General features: G+C 48.8%; 1 long non-coding RNA gene across 1 annotated transcript; it reads right to left on the reverse strand.

The window, feature by feature from the left end:
- Nucleotides 1-1,973: 1,973 nt before the first annotated feature.
- LOC135917640 (uncharacterized) lies at nucleotides 1,974-16,196 on the reverse strand. Its single transcript, XR_010569361.2, has 4 exons — nucleotides 15,938-16,196; nucleotides 4,691-4,764; nucleotides 3,906-4,038; nucleotides 1,974-2,178 (listed from the first exon to the last, which is right to left on the reverse strand). It is a non-coding gene; the product is annotated as an uncharacterized lncRNA (long non-coding RNA).

Here is a 16,196-nt window from a genome sequence, read left to right on the forward strand (position 1 = left end):
GGAAGCACCTTCAGGGCTCATTCACACCGGCGACTGACAGCGGTCGTGCGACCAAGTTGGTCGCAAAGCGACCAGTTGCAAATGGTTGCTTTTCTCGAAAAGCGACCATTTTGGGCCAGTCGCTCGCTGCTCGATTTCTCAGTCGCGCGACCGTGGTCGCGAAACTGATAAATCAATCAGCGGCGCACCGGAAGTGATCTTTCATGTGTCTACATCTGGCCTGCTCCCACGTCACGGCAAATTCTGCGTAGGTTCCGTGAGTTCTCGCTGAGAACGATAATCTCCGGGATTGCGACTTGCGAGTCGCGCTCAGCCGGGCTTGCCGGTGTGAACATCAGTCGCCTTCGATCGCTTTTTGTTCGCGAGTCGCAAATGGTCGCGCGACCTCCTCAAGTCACCGGTGTGAATGAGCCATTACAGTCTTCGAACTGAAGGCATTGAGTTTGACGATAGTTGGAAGATTTCTTTTTTTTTCGGGTCTGTTTTATGAACAATTCAGCAGCAGGAGTTATTTTCCTGGCTATTTTAAAAGCGTTAAAAGCCGTCCGATGCTTCGGCGTTACGCAGTTTACGGGCTGTTCGCTAGGTAGCTGCTGGCACTGATTCGCATTTTGACAATCGGGCACGGTATGAAGCCCTTGTCGTGCGTAATAAGTGTTTCTGTGTTCATTACTGTTGCATTTAGTGCCGTCGTCTTGGACAAGATGTCAGCGATCTTGTCCAAATTTGTCATTGGACCATTAACTGAAAAGATTCTATTGGGAGCTTCGGCTGATCCTCGTCATCAGCCTGATAGTCTGAAGGCTCTCAACAAATTTTTGTATGAGAGTGGTATGGACAAGACACTTTGAAGTCCTGGGGCGTGCAAGATTTTTGCCACCATCTACATCCTCATAATCAACGTCTTCTCCATTCTTTCTTTCTACACTCGTTCCCCTTCCCCCAACGCCGAGTAGCAGGTCAGAACATTGATTCAGGCCGGCCTCTCAGCTTTTCTGTCATTATAAATGCCTCTCTCTCTCTCGTCTTGGACAGATTGTATAGTACATGCGCTGTAGAAAAGAAAAAATAGCCAGATTATCAATTTGGCGGTCTTTTCATGCGCATGAATACTAGTTGAACTGAGGGCTGCGGCAGCAGAGTGCGATTGGAGGAGGCAGTTGAGTTTAGCAGCTAGCATCTCGGTTGTACCTTAGGCAAGGTGTTAAAAAGTAGCTCCATAATTATTGGGATTGTCTTGTCAATAGCTGCGACTACTGCGGCCGAAAATGTGGCTTCTAGAGATGTGGACTGACGGGACACAGGATGTTCTACCCTCGCGCGTCATGCACATGAGCCCTCTCCTTCTTCGCCGGCTCTGGAGGCTATACTCGTGCCGTTACAAGTTCAATGTTCCAAAGCGCCCCTCAAACACACACGCATATACACTTCCTGCTTGCGGGTTCTGGGCAGGCCATGGAAGCCATTGTTGCGTTTACGAGAGGAACTAAACTGTTACTTTTCATTCTTGTTTAGGGTACTCTGTATTCATACGCCCAATAACACATCTTCGAGTAGAAACGACGCCGACATATGTGCTAGCCAATGTAAAGATGAGGGTTAAAACAGAAATGTGGGTCAGTTACATTTGCGCTAGGGGGCACATCGCCTTTCCCTCCCGAATCGTCGCTATCGTCATTCTCTCCATTTCAGCAAGGTATTTGTTTTGCACTGATTGGTAACTCATGGTAACAAGTCAACAGCGCGAGCAAAAGACGACGAACAAAGAAACTCGTTTCTTTGTTCATCGTCTTTTTTTGCCTTTGTTAACCTGTTATTCCCCCCCCCCCCATTTTTCTATTTTTGTTCTTTTCTCCCCCTTACCTAGGTCGTCTCTGTACGATTTTCTCTCTCTGGGAGAGGCCTGGCATAGGCAAAGACAATCACAAATAAGAACCGTTGAACAAGGTGCGTTCAATTACAACGAAGTTTATTCTCTACTTTTTCGGGTCCCTATAAGCGGGCGCCACTAGAGGAGTTCTAGCCTCTGCGTCGTTGCACAGCTGCGGCGTTTCTCCTTGCCGCCTGGCGCTGCTGGCCCGGTTCCAAGCGGGGCAGGTTGTTCGGAGGAACGGGGCGGTTGTCCCCGTTTCCGCGGCCGCTGACGCTGCAACAGGTGCCGCTGCGATGCTGGTTTGCCTGACGTGAGAGGCAGACGGAAAATACGAGAGCGCTTCGATAAACAACCACAGCCCAGAGGGGTGCAAGTGACCACTTAATCAGTCAGATTACCTATTTTTGCACACGGCGCTCTCTACATTGCCGACAACGACTTAGGAGGACGGTATAAAAAAGAGACTACGTGTGGACAACATGAGCGCAGAATTTTAAATACTTCCTCTTACGAGGAAACTTTCTTATGGTAGAACGTGATTATCATCAGACGGAAAAACGATTGCACCAGGCTCAGGAATGATAAGACATAGATTGCAGTCAATTCCTTTTTGTTATTCGTAAAATAGGTGAAGTTTGGTGGCAGTAAGGAGCAGCTTTCTAAGTATATCTTAGTAAAGAAAAACAGCAAAAACAAGAAAAGAAGGTAATGAAATTACAAAAATTTGTCGGAAGTCTATAGTCAAATAACAAAACCCTAAGACAGCAAGTTTATGAATCACAGGCGAAAAGATATCAAATTTGAAAAATTGATGAGAGTGGAGGAAAAGCACAAGCGTGAAGAAGTCAAGGGAATCCAGAGACAATTAAGAGGCACGCGATGTATACTATTCACAAAAAAATATCGAGACACTGTCCACGAAAAAATCCCGTAGAGCCTTCAGAGCTAATCTCTCTCTCTATATTTTGTTTTGGGGGGGGGGGGAGGGCGCAACCAGGCTCCAAACACCTTTTGAGTTACTGAAAACGCCCTGTCGCAGTAAGCACACACACACACACACACACACACATATATATATATATATATATATATATATATATATATATATATATATATATATATATATATATATATATATATATATATATATATATATATATATATATATATATGAGTCGTATCGTAATGCAATGAAACGCTGACATTCTATCACATTCTCATAGACATCATATATGACTCCAGCGACAATCTCTTGTTGGGTGCATTCTTTGTGAACTGCAGCAGATGCTTATACCCAGCAACGTCGCTATTATCGTCAGGCTGTTATCATGACCTTAAACATGTGTCATGGAATACTCAAGTTGGTAGACCCAACGAGGGACACGTATATAGAGCGAGATTACACCGTGGATATCGCGCGGCTTAAAAATAGATGCATGGATGCCGTGTAACACCACGACAAAATTAAGATTCCATTTAGTCGCTGTGTAATATGCTATTGAAAGAGAATACATTTGCGCAAGCGCCAATGCACCACGGTTTTCATCATAAGTTCGTGCCTGGCTTGAACGACTGAGCAAGCTATCGTACAGAACTTTACAGTGGCGACATAGTGGCACCGATTTTACTAGCTTGCATGGCTTGCTAAGTTAGAATGCGCCACCGCCACTCATCTGAAAATTGAAAAAAAAAAAGAGAATGCGCCAAAAATCTACGCATACAGTAACAACACATTTCCGTACGTATCTCAATAACTCCATATGTGTTTTCTGTATGATTCATATCTACATCATGTGAACTCCAGGTTGACTGCGCGTCATATTCGTAATAATGTGGAAAATATATGAAATTATTGGGTGCGGATAAGGTGATTTGGGGGGAAAGAATGCAAATTTCTGAACGACCGAAAGCAGTGGCCATTTCTGCCTCAAAATGAACACAAAAATATGAAAGTGAAAGACATGTAATTTAGCATTGCCTATGGAGCGGCAACAGTGCCTTCTTTCATTCGCCACTGCGCGGTTCTTCTTACCTGGTGACTCGTCGCCTGATGACTGTTCGATGTCGTTGTCGAAGCAGTCAATTTCCTCAATTGACGCAATCGGTGCACGCGTCGCTGGTGGTTGTGGGCGACCAGGCACCCCAGTCTTCCGACCATCATTACCCTGTGGGATGCGCGAGATTAGCAGTGGCGTAGTGCCAGGGGATGGTTCCAGTGGCGCTAACAGCGGCAAAAATTATGAACGCTATAGACAGTCTCCTAGCTGTACTGCAGTAACTTCTGCCACTGCCCGCGAAGATGACTGTGCGGTGCTGTGAAGCGTACGCGTACGCATTCTACAGAAACAGTATGCTGTGCAGCCCTCATTATGTTCACCGTACCACCACCCTCCTTCCTCTTTACATCCTACCTCTGCCATCTATTCACACGTACATAATCATCTCCCTGCTTTCGTTTACTTTCATTGTGGAAAAGGCCCCGTATGGGAGCCGAAACGTCTTGGTTGCTTTTCTTTTAATGTTTTTGGTCGGCGTCCGTTTTACCCTTGACTATAAGCAATCCCAACAGACGAGTTTTCGTCGAACTCTTGATTTGAAGATGCGCAATTATTTTGCCGAACCCTAATAAAATGGGCTGTTGGCCACTGCTATGATGCAGAGTATGCATTTTAAGATGCTGCTTCAAGACACAGTAGGTTTAGAAGGATGCAGTCATGTAACTAACAAACAAGCAAACAAACAAACAAACCAACTAACTAAACAAATAAATCAAGTATTTAGAAAGCGCTTACTGCGCAAGCATAGACGTATACGTACATTTTGACTGCGGTTTCTCCTGCGTTCTTCGTCAGATTCTTCCGAGTCCTCTTCAAGCAGAGTATAATCTGAAACTATGCGGGATTCTTTGATGTTATCAGCTCTGGCTGGTTTAGTTATTTGGTGATGTAAGAAATGTTAGTGAATTTCTTCGCCGGCTATTTCACATCATTTGATTGTGGAATGAACGGACATAACTGACATGAGGCGAGTAAGGGAAAAAAAAAAGCAAGCAGCTTTCGTTTACACGTGCGCCTAATATTGTGACTCGTTATGTGTATTTGTTTATGCATTTCTGGTACCTTCAGGGCCAGAGGAATTAAAACGGAGAGTGGTTACTAATTTAGAAAAGAATTCAAAACAAATGTTTTTGATTAACACAACATGTTCCAAATTGATCTGAAGCGCAACTTGCGAAAGCGTATTGTGAAAAATATGCCAGAAAATTGTTATAACTTCGAACGGATAATAGCTGCATTGTCGCATTTTGGAAGCCCGGCCAACACCTAACATGAAAACCGCTATCATATACCTGCTTCTTTCTTTCAAGCAGATTTTAAAAATTGTCTATGTTTGATTGTGTTCTTCTTTCACTTGAGCTGAAACACTTCAAAAGGTGATGAGTTCTTGCGCAACAAATCACAATAAGTGATGAGATAAATGACATAAAGTTATCTTGAGACACATGACGCAGTCGAGTGTTGCAAGTAACAGAGTGTTAACGAGCGCGAGCACACATGACCGTGGCAGTGGATGTAGAACATCCTATCTAGCCTTCACTGACTATAGTTCACGGACTATATATAGTCCGTGAACTTTTTTGGTTGAAGGTAACTGGTCGATATACCACCCCATACTACCTGAAGGCATAACTTCTGTCGGAGTCCAGACCCTTGCTATGTGATGAACGAGAAGAAAGGAAGCCGAGGGGCCCAGATTTAATTCTAGCAGACAAATATAAATACCCCTAAAAATGAGTGGGAGAACGGCGCCGCGGTAGCTGAATTGTTATAGAGCATCTTACGCGCGATGCGATGACGTGGGTTCGTATCCCGCCTTTGGCGAGTATTTTTTCATCAACTTTCATGTTCATTTACGTATCACTTTTATTCTTCGATTAGGAACTATTCTTTATGCCATTTGACTAATAAAAATCAGGTCCCCTCGGTTTGATTTCTCTTCCAATATATATATATATATATATATATATACACACACGAGAAGAAAGGGGGTTAACCAAGGGGCCCGATTTTTATTAGTCATTCGTAAGAAGCTAACAAACACTGACACCAAGGACAACATAGGGGAAATTACTTGTGCTTAATAAATTAAATAAAGAAACGATAAAGTAATGACAATTAAAGTGGATGAAAAAACAACTTGCCGCAGGTGGGAACCGAACCCACAACCTTCCCATTTCGCGTGCGATGCTCTACCAATTGAGCTACCGCGGCGTCGTTTTCCCATCCACTTTCTTGGGTATTTACGTGTCCTAGTGGAACCCTGGGAGTGTTAGCCAGTGCCACCACTCACAGACCTTGGCGGCGGACGTGGAACGTCTTTTTGTGCCGCAGGCGTCACGAGAACGTGACCTTTTAGGGTGAAGGCAGCTGGTCAATAAACCCACATATGCTACCTGAAGGCATCAATGTTTCCGCATTCGAGACCCTCGTTATGTAATGAACGAGAAGAAAGGGGGTTAACCAAGGGGCCCGATTTTTATTAGTCATTCGTAAGAAGCTAACAAACACTGACACCAAGGACAACATAGGGGAAATTACTTGTGCTTAATAAATTAAATAAAGAAACGATAAAGTAATGGCAATTAAAGTGAGAAGAAGAAGACGCCGGAGTGCGCGGACGAATTCTATTCGGCTCTTGTTTCTACCAATGTTTTCGTGGCGATTTTTCACGATTTCAAGGAAATATTTGTGCAACACGGCTTTGTGAAGTTGCACGGACCCTGTGGACACTTTCCTGGACACTGTGAGTGTTTGTCTCTACCATCTACAGCGGTTTTGCCATCGTCACCCGGCCGCCGCCTCGCTAGCCCTAACGAGGGGAGCTTCTAATCCGACGTGTCGAGCGTGGCGACGCTTCTGGCGCGTTGCTCTCTCTTCCACGACGTCGCCGCCGCTGCATGGGCTACAATCATTGTGCTGAGACATGGAATACCAAGTGGCTGGGGATGACATTGCCTTGGCGGACATCACCCCGGATCAAGGCTGGCAGACTGCCACGTCTCGCCGCGCCGCAGCCAAACGTGAGAGCGTTAACCATACTCCGCCATATGGCGTGCTGAAACGTGGAGGAACTGAGACCCGTGGCCGTGAAAACGTTAAAAACACCATAATCCGCGCGAGCAGAATGCCGCCGTTGCCAAAAGATGACATCCGTATTATTATAAGGCCTCGTGGGGGACTTAACATAGCAAAGGTTGGCCCTGCGGTGGTTGCCAACGCCATTGCCGCCTCGGCTGGCCTCAGCCCGGCACAACAACACTCGGACACGCTTTGCCCCAACAACAAACAGAATATCTTAGTGGCAAGCACTCCGCTCAGAGAAAATGCTAACCGCTACGCGCGGGTAAAGCAAATTTGCATCCAAGGCGTCACCCACGAGATCAGCGCCTACGAAGCGGCACCACAGTCCACTTGTAAGGGAGTCATCCGCGGGGTCCCCGTGGAAGATGGGCCGACGGACATTGACTCGAAAATCGTCAATGACAGAAATCCACTGGCATTGGCCGCCAAGCGCATAGGCACTACCACCGCAGCAATCGTGGCATTTGATGGCCATCGAGTGCCCAATTTCGTGCGCTATGGCTCGGTCCTCATGCACTGCACGCTGTACCGCAGGCAGGTCGACATATGTTACGCCTGTGGTCGGCTCGGCCACCGTGCGGACGTGTGCCCAAACCCTGGGGACGTTATTTGCCGAGGCTGTGGTGCCCCAAACCCCACTCGGGAGCACCACTGTGCACCCAAATGTAAGCTATGCGGTGGCCCCCATCTCACCGCCGACAAAGCCTGCAAGGAACGCTACCACATGCCATACGTGGTCCGTCGACGGCGATGGGAGAGAGCACGCTCGACGAGGAACGGTGACGACTGCACTACAATGCCCAAGTCCGCCATCGCTACCACCGAAGACGCCTACCCGCAACTCCCTGGCAGTGCCCGGGCCGCTGACAACGACCGATCCCACTCCAGATCCAGGGGCCGATCTCGGAGCCGCTCCAGGCGGGCATCGACATCCCGGAGCCGACCACGGGCCCGCTCCCGCGGTGCGCCGCGCGGCGCATCTCGGGACCGCTCCATTTCTCACTCCAAGTCCCGGCCCGGGTCCCGTTCTGGATCCCGCTCCGAGCCCTCTTGTCAACGATTGCCAAGCTCACCAACACCAACAAGAAACGAGGTTCCCTCACCTGGACAGATGTCGTCCGGGGAAGAAGGAACGACATCACATCACAGGTAGGGTCGGGCTCACTCCCAGAGCACGTTACAGACACCAACATATCCGAGATAGCGTTACTCAAACGCGAAAACGCCGCTATGAAAGAGACAATCCTCAAACTTACGGCCGCGATTGCTGAACTACAGAACGACAGGAGCGCGCGCGCAGCCATTATGCCCGCCGCCGAAAACGCTGCGAAGGCAGTGGCCCCGTCACCACCGCCACACCCTGTTAGCGCTGATAGCGCGGACGGCGAGAGCGCGCCCAAGAAACGCGCCGTAGCTCGCGCCATACCTGAACTGAAACCCGAGTTAGAGGAGATTAAAAGTACGCTGTCGGCAATTAAAGAGAGCCTCCGCTTTCTCGGAGAGAATATGGCCCGCGTACAGTCAACCCTCACGGCCCACGGTAATCGGTTGGGGATAGTCGAACACTATCTCGAAAACGTCGTAGCCCCCGCCATTGACGCTGCTAAGCCGGTCTCGACACAACACCCCACGCTCAATCCACCCACACACGCGGCCCCCTTCCAACCGTCAAGCGCCCGGGCCGATCCCCACAAGCATCAAGATGGCCAGGCGAGATGAAGCGTTCCGCATCTGGCAGTGGAACTGCAGGAGTTTCACTGCACGGAAAGCCTCCCTGCAGCAATACCTACGTAGCCACGATGCCAAGCCCCACGTAATCCTTCTACAAGAAACTTTAACACACACCGCCACGTTTACCGGTTACCAGTGGTTACCAGGCCTCGCGGGAGGACGTGGTACTGCCACGTTGGTCTCTAAAAAGTTCACCTGCCTCGCGCATGACCTCGGCACGTCCGAGGTTGACAACGTCATGACGGAGGTTCTCCCAAGCGACGCGTCCCGACAAAGTGTGTACATACTCAACGTGTACAGCAGCCCCAGACAAACGAGTCACCGTTTCCGACGCCTCTTCCAGAGAGCCATACGTCTTGCTGGCTCAAACCCGCTCGTCATTGCTGGCGACTTCAACGCTGCGCATCGCACCTGGGGTTACGTATATGACACCCCCAAGGGCAACGCGCTGTGGCAGCATGCGAACGAGCTCGACCTCACCCTAGTGACAGACAAGGCGTTCCCTACCCGTATCGGCACATCCACGCACAGAGACACCACTCCAGATCTCTGCTTCGTGAAGAACACAGCCGATGCCCGCTGGTCCAATCTTGCGGAGGATCTTGGCAGCGACCATCTCATACTGGCCGTGCGCTTACCCAGCATCGTCAGGAAGCCCAAGTCATACACGTGGGTGGACTGGGATTTCTTTCGCAAGACTCGCGCCTCACGACTCCCTCCAGACACTGCCCCGAACCTCGCGACGTGGACGGCTCAGCTCAAGGCCGACGTCGTTAAGGCCACGAAAAGATTTAGCACGAATATGCCAACCGAGAAAATGGACAGCCGCCTCGCCCACTTGCTCGAAGCCAAACAGTCTCTAATGACACGATGGAAGAGCCAGCGTCTCAACCGCAGGCTCCGCAAACGCATTGCACAACTGAACCAGACCATAATGGAACACTGCAGCACCCTATCCAAACAGCAATGGGACGAGGTGTGTAACTCCGTCGACGGACAGGTCCGCAACGGCAAGACGTGGAACCTCCTCAAACACCTGCTCGACGACACCAACACCCGCACAAACCAGCGCCACTCGCTCACCAAAGTCCTTCACCCGGCCAAAGGTACCGCTTCGCCGGATGACATCGTCAAGACGCTTGTGCATAAGTACCTGCCGATACCCAAAGGCCCGCCGACCCTATATCCCGATTACACCGGTACCGACAACAGTCTCCTAGACGCCGATTTTTCCGTCGAAGAGATACGCCGGGCTCTCCATGAACTAAACGGCCGTTCCGCCCCAGGCCCCGATGGCATAACCAACAAGCTCCTGCGGAACTTAGACGACCCCTCGGTCGTGTACCTCACGGACGCCATCAATGACGTGTGGGGGCGGGGCGAATTACCTGATGCCTGGAAACTAGCCCAGACGATCCTCATTCCGAAACCGGGCAAGGCGCCTGGCGTCGATAACCTTCGCCCCATCTCGCTAACGTCGTGCGTGGGTAAGGTGGCCGAGCATGTCGTACTCAACAGAGTCGGCCGGTATCTCGAAGACCAGGACTGTTACACACACCACATGATCGGCTTCAGACCCGGGCTCTCGACTCAGGATACGATGCTTCTCCTGAAACACCAAATCATAGACGCCGGGGCAATTTGGGGCACCCGCGCCATACTTGGCCTTGACCTGGAGAAGGCTTTCGATAACATCCAGCACTCGGCAATACTAAAGGCGATCACGGCCTTAGGGCTCGGGCGCCGGTTCTACGAGTTCGTCCGCTCCTTCCTAACCCGTCGCAAGGCCGTGCTCCATGTCGGAGACCTCACGTCGGAAGAAGTCGAGCTCGGACAGCGTGGCACCCCCCAGGGCTCCGTCCTCTCGCCGACGCTGTTCAACCTGGTGATGATTGGGCTCTCCGAACGCCTGTCGAAGATACAAGGCCTCAACCATACGGTATACGCGGACGACATCACCATTTGGTGCTCCGCGGGGTCGGATGGCTTTATCGAATCCGCTCTGCAGGAGGCAGTCGAAACTGCCGAATCCTACCTCGACCACACGGGCCTCAAGTGCTCCTCCGCCAAATCGGAGTTGTTGTTGTACAGCCCAAAACGACGAGGCAAAAGGCCTAACGGATGGAAACCACCAACCGAGCGCAACATCACTGTCCGCACCAGAGACGGTCGCCCAATCCCCAGGGTTGACTCCATCCGAGTACTGGGAATGATTATCGAGGCAGGCGGATCCAACATCCAAACGGTCCACAAGCTGACGACAAAGACGGAGAACGCAATACGACTTGTACGCAGGGTGGCCAACCGTCACCACGGCCTCAAAGAAGACAATCTGCTGCGTCTCGTACATGCGTTCGTCCTATGTCACTTCACCTACGTCGCAGCAATGCATAAGTGGAAAGAATCGTAGCGTGACAAGCTCAATACACTAATCCGAAAGGTAGTGAAGCGGGCCCTCGGGCTCCCGATCACGACGCCGACGTATCGACTCCTCGAGCTCGGGGTGCACAATACCCTCGAAGAGATCGCTGAGGCTCAGGAGAGAGCGCAGATGATACGACTGACGATGACGAAGACCGGCCGTCACATCTTGCGCGAGCTCGGGTCCTTCCCACTGAACACCCAGGATCCACCGGAGCTTACGCCGGTTCCCCGCGAGCTCCGCGACCTGATCACGATCGCGCCCATTCCGCGAAACGTCCATCCGGAACACAATCGAGGCAGGCGCCAAGCCCGGGCCACCGCGTTCCTCAAACGAGTAAACAGGAAATCGGATGACGTCGCTTTCGTGGACGCCGCCGCCTACCGATGCAACCGAGCCTTCGCCGCGGTAGCGGTCTCGTCTTCGCAACGAACTTTAAACGCCGCCACGGTACGCACACGTGATCCCGAGGTGGCGGAGCAAGTGGCCATAGCCCTGGCAATGCTCGACGATAAGCGAACCACAATATTTAGCGACTCGAGACCAGCCATCAAAGCGTTCGGGAGAGGAGTCGTCTCCGTCAAGGCATTACGCATCCTCCGCGGCGCTGATCCAAGCACCCTCAAACACCACACCGTCATCTGGTTTCCCGCCCACCTGGGTCGGATTCCGGGCGCCCCGCCCAACCTCAACGAGACAGCCCACGACGCTGCGCGCGCGCTTACCGACCGCGCCGTCACCCCCGGGCAACTACGTCTCGATGAGTTGGAGGCGAACAGGGATGCCCCAATAACCTACAATGAAATAACCAAACACTTTTACTTGGGACGACGCCTCTTTCCGCCCCCGCACCCCAAACTAAACAGGCCGCAGGCGCTAACGCTACGCTTATTACAGACGGATACCTATCCAAACCCGGCCACTTTTACACATAATCTACCCGGACGTCTACCCAGACGATGCGTGCCCCTCGTGCGGGGTCACGGCGACACTCGCACACGTGCTCTGGGAGTGCAGAAACGCTCCGCCCGACTCTACCTCCGACAAGTGGGAGAAGACCCTAAGAAGCCCGCTCCTAGAAGACCAGCAATGGGCCGTCCAGCAGGCTCGCGCAGCGGCCGCCAGGTATTCCCTGTCGGTCCCTGCGTGGGAGACGCCCACTGCGCGCTGACGTGCGTCCTGCTGGACTTTTATTAAAGTTTTTCCAATCCAATCCAATTAAAGTGGATGAAAAAACAATTTGACGCAGGTGGGAACCGAACCCACAACCTTCGCATTTCACGTGCGATGCTCTACCAATTGGGCTACCGCGGCGTCGTTTTCCCATCCACTTTCTTGGATATTTATGTGTCCTAGTAGAACCCTGGGAGTGTTAGCCAGTGCCACCACTCACAGACCTTGGCGGCGGACGTGGAACGTCTTTTTGTGCCGCAGGCGTCATGAGAACGTGACCTTTTAGGGTCACGTTCACGTCACGCGAAATGCGAAGGTTGTGGGTTCGGTTCCCACCTGCGGCAAGTTGTGTTTTCATCCACTTTAATTGCCATTACTTTATCGTTTCTTTATTTAATTTATTAAGCGCAAGTAATTTCCCCTATGTTGCTATGTTGTCCTTGGTGTCAGTGTTTGTTAGCTTCTTACGAATGACGATATATATATATATATATATATATATATATATATATATATATATATATATATATATAAAGGGCTGCCATGATCTGGTTGTTGAACAGGAACCTTTAGCTTGAGTGAAGATGCACGTATGAAAAAATGGCCAGGCTTAGCTTGGTTAAGCCAAGAATGCGTTGCATATTGCGCGAGTTGGGGCCCACCTTTTCCTCCTGCTGTCGTGACGTCACGTCACGTGGTTGCGCTAAAGGTCAATGATGGCTGCCCGGCCGCGCCCAAGGGCTGAACTGAGTGATCCCAATATGCAACGCATAAAAATAGAAGCAACTTAATAACAAACATAGCAAACTTAAAAGAGAATAGACCCACATATGAGACGCACAGCAATGAACAATGGCTCATACCCTCAATGGTGGCTGCGCGGCCGCGCCCAAGGGCTGAACTGAGTGATTGCAATATGCAACGCATAAAAAAAACGATGCTTTCTTCCCAGCGTTTCGGTCGGTGTCCGGCCTTATTGCTATATGTATTGCAGCAAAGAAGTTCACGGAATATTAGGTGGTGAAAAACAAGCAAGAAGAAATAATTAAGTTAGGCGTTCTATCGGATGGCCGACTGTCTGCTTCATTGCACTTGCACCTCCAACGAAAGTATAATCACGTGACTGATCGTCCACACGCATTGTGACTGTTATTCACGCGATATTAAGTTTTCGCGGGCATTCTTTATCAGCCGGAAAACATAGACAAAACGTACCTGGCTGAAAACATGCCGGCTTTAACTTTCTTGCAATTTCCTACAAATTCTTCATTGAGAGCACGGCATTCAAAGAAGTAATTTAATAACAGGAAATTGCAATGAATCATTAAAATGAATGGTGTCAACAAAAAAAAATTAATGGCGGCTACTCTACTCGACTGTCAACTGTCAACTGTCAGCTGTTGTTCGTGTTGGTAATCCATACTCCGATAAATATGGCGCAACGGAATAGGGACAAGATAAAAAACACGGACGAGCGCAGTCCGTGGTTTCTATCTTACTATCTTGTCCCTGTTCATGTGCACCATTCTCATTTGAGGACAATATGTGCTTGGTTATCTCGCGTTCTTAAAAATGCGATGGATGATTGCTGGGACACCCTATGTATGTATGTATGTATGTATGTATGTATGTATGTATGTATGTATGTATGTATGTATGTATGTATGTATGTATGTATGTATGTATGTATGTATGTATGTATGTATGTATGTATGTATGTATGTATGTATGTATGTATGTATGTATGTATGTATGTATGTATGTATGTATGTATGTATGTATGTATGTATGTATGTATGTATGTATGTATGTATGTATGTATGTATGTATGTATATATGTATGTATGTATGTATGTATGTATGTATGTATGTATTCTTTGGCCGTACGCTATGGCTGCGGAATAATTCGGACCACTTGCGATTCCTTAACGTGCGCCTAACTACGCGAGAGTTGCTGCATTTCACATTTATGGAAAAATTTGAAACTCTCTGCAGGACGACGAAAAGAGGCATTTAGGAGAAGCCTTGCGGGAACCGCGTAGAATATGTGTCGGTACTCGTGAAAAACCTTGAAGAATGCATGTTAGTATTGTAAAACCTATAATGATTTGTCAAAGTTGCAATAATTGCAGTTAAATCTAATGACTTCGTACGCCCTGTGGCGCGAAGGCAATTACAACATACAAGTTTATAAACGTATTTGGTTGAAATCTTGAAGGTGGCTAGTATAGACTTACTTACAAGCTGATGTGAACTTTTCATTTATCATGTGCAATTTGAGACTGTGTAATTAATTGACAAGTTCCAATTACCAGATTATGATATGCGTAATGCATTTGCTTGCATACAACTGATAAATTGTCGGTTTTGGCGACCTTCGCATCTTTCGATGCAATTAATTTTGTGTTTATCAGTGCTTAGTGACCGTGACTGCCTGAAAAAGGCGCCGACTGTTTTCTGTAACATGAACAAGATCGTGTTCACACAAATGGTTTTGTTGCATAATTGTAACTGCGATCACATCCAACAATTGAGTAAATAAAGGACACACGGCAGCCGCTGTCATACTAGGATGAGCTGTAGCACACAACACAGTGATAGCTGCAACGGTGGTTAAATGATGTTGTGACTCGCAAGTACAGTCTTCTTCAAATTTTGCAAGGCCACCACCCTCGCAACATGGGCTGAAACAATAGCGCCCGTATATGCTATCTGCAGGAACATTAAAGAACTACGATTGATAAAGAATTCATCTAGGGCTCTGTTCTACGATGTATAATATATCATAGCTAAGCGGGTGATTTGAGATCCAAAATACGACCCATTAACAATGTATTTCTAAGCTCCAGTGGTCTGTAGGCTGAGAATAAAGATTGTGTTTGAATTAACTTTTGCAGCTTTAAAGTGCCAGAAGTATCAATGGACCACGGTTACGCCACCCTTGCTGAAACTACACTTACACGATCGATGGATGAATTTCTGGATGGAAAACTTTATTGAGAGTCCTGAGGTACGCGATTAACGCGCAGCGGGCCGCTCTCACGTTTTGATGGGCCGGGCAATGATGGCTAATGAAAATATTAAAAGGGTTAGAATACAGCACAGTAGAGTTAACACAGACACACAACGCGAACACGAACGTGTCTGTCTTAACTCTGCAGCGCTGTATTCTAATTATATCAGTCCATGTAGCCTCAGCGCAAGTCTTAATTAAAAGAGATGGGCCATAATTTACCAGACAAGTACATTTAATGTAGATGCCTAGTACATGTATTTTTGTACCCAATAAATAAATTCACGTGAGAGTGAACGCTGAATGGCCAACAGTTAAAAATTCAAAAGAAGAAGTACCGAGAGAGATCATTTAACACCAAGAGCAAACATGTTACTTAGCATATATCCGCTCAAATCAGTTCGAACTCTCGCTACAGCCATAGTCGTCACTTGAATACGTGCTAGAAGTTCCCTTCCATTCTGGAACACACTGTAAGCGTGACATCGAAATCATTTGTGCCTGCGGGTACCTATGGAGCACTTGAACTTAGTTTTGACGTCACAAGTGCGTAAGCGAAAAAGCATTCGGACTTGCGTACTCACGCAGCGTAAGCAGTAGTGCTGCGGCCAACAGTGCGGTGTCGCTACAGCCTGTGGGAGGAGGCTCGTTGACGATACGACACGCTCTACCCATGGACGTCACGTGGTGTGTTGCACGGCCTCTGGTTCTGCAACAGAGGTCGTCGCCCGCCTAGGGACAGAGGAAGTCTGAACCTCGGGATCTAGTTTCTCACGACGCGAAAACAACAGTGCCGAAAGAAAAAGAAAAGAACGAAGACGAAGAGTACAAAATGAATAAAAA

Source organism: Dermacentor albipictus, chromosome 2 (assembly GCF_038994185.2).
Source record: "Dermacentor albipictus isolate Rhodes 1998 colony chromosome 2, USDA_Dalb.pri_finalv2, whole genome shotgun sequence".
Lineage (NCBI taxonomy): Eukaryota > Metazoa > Arthropoda > Arachnida > Ixodida > Ixodidae > Dermacentor > Dermacentor albipictus.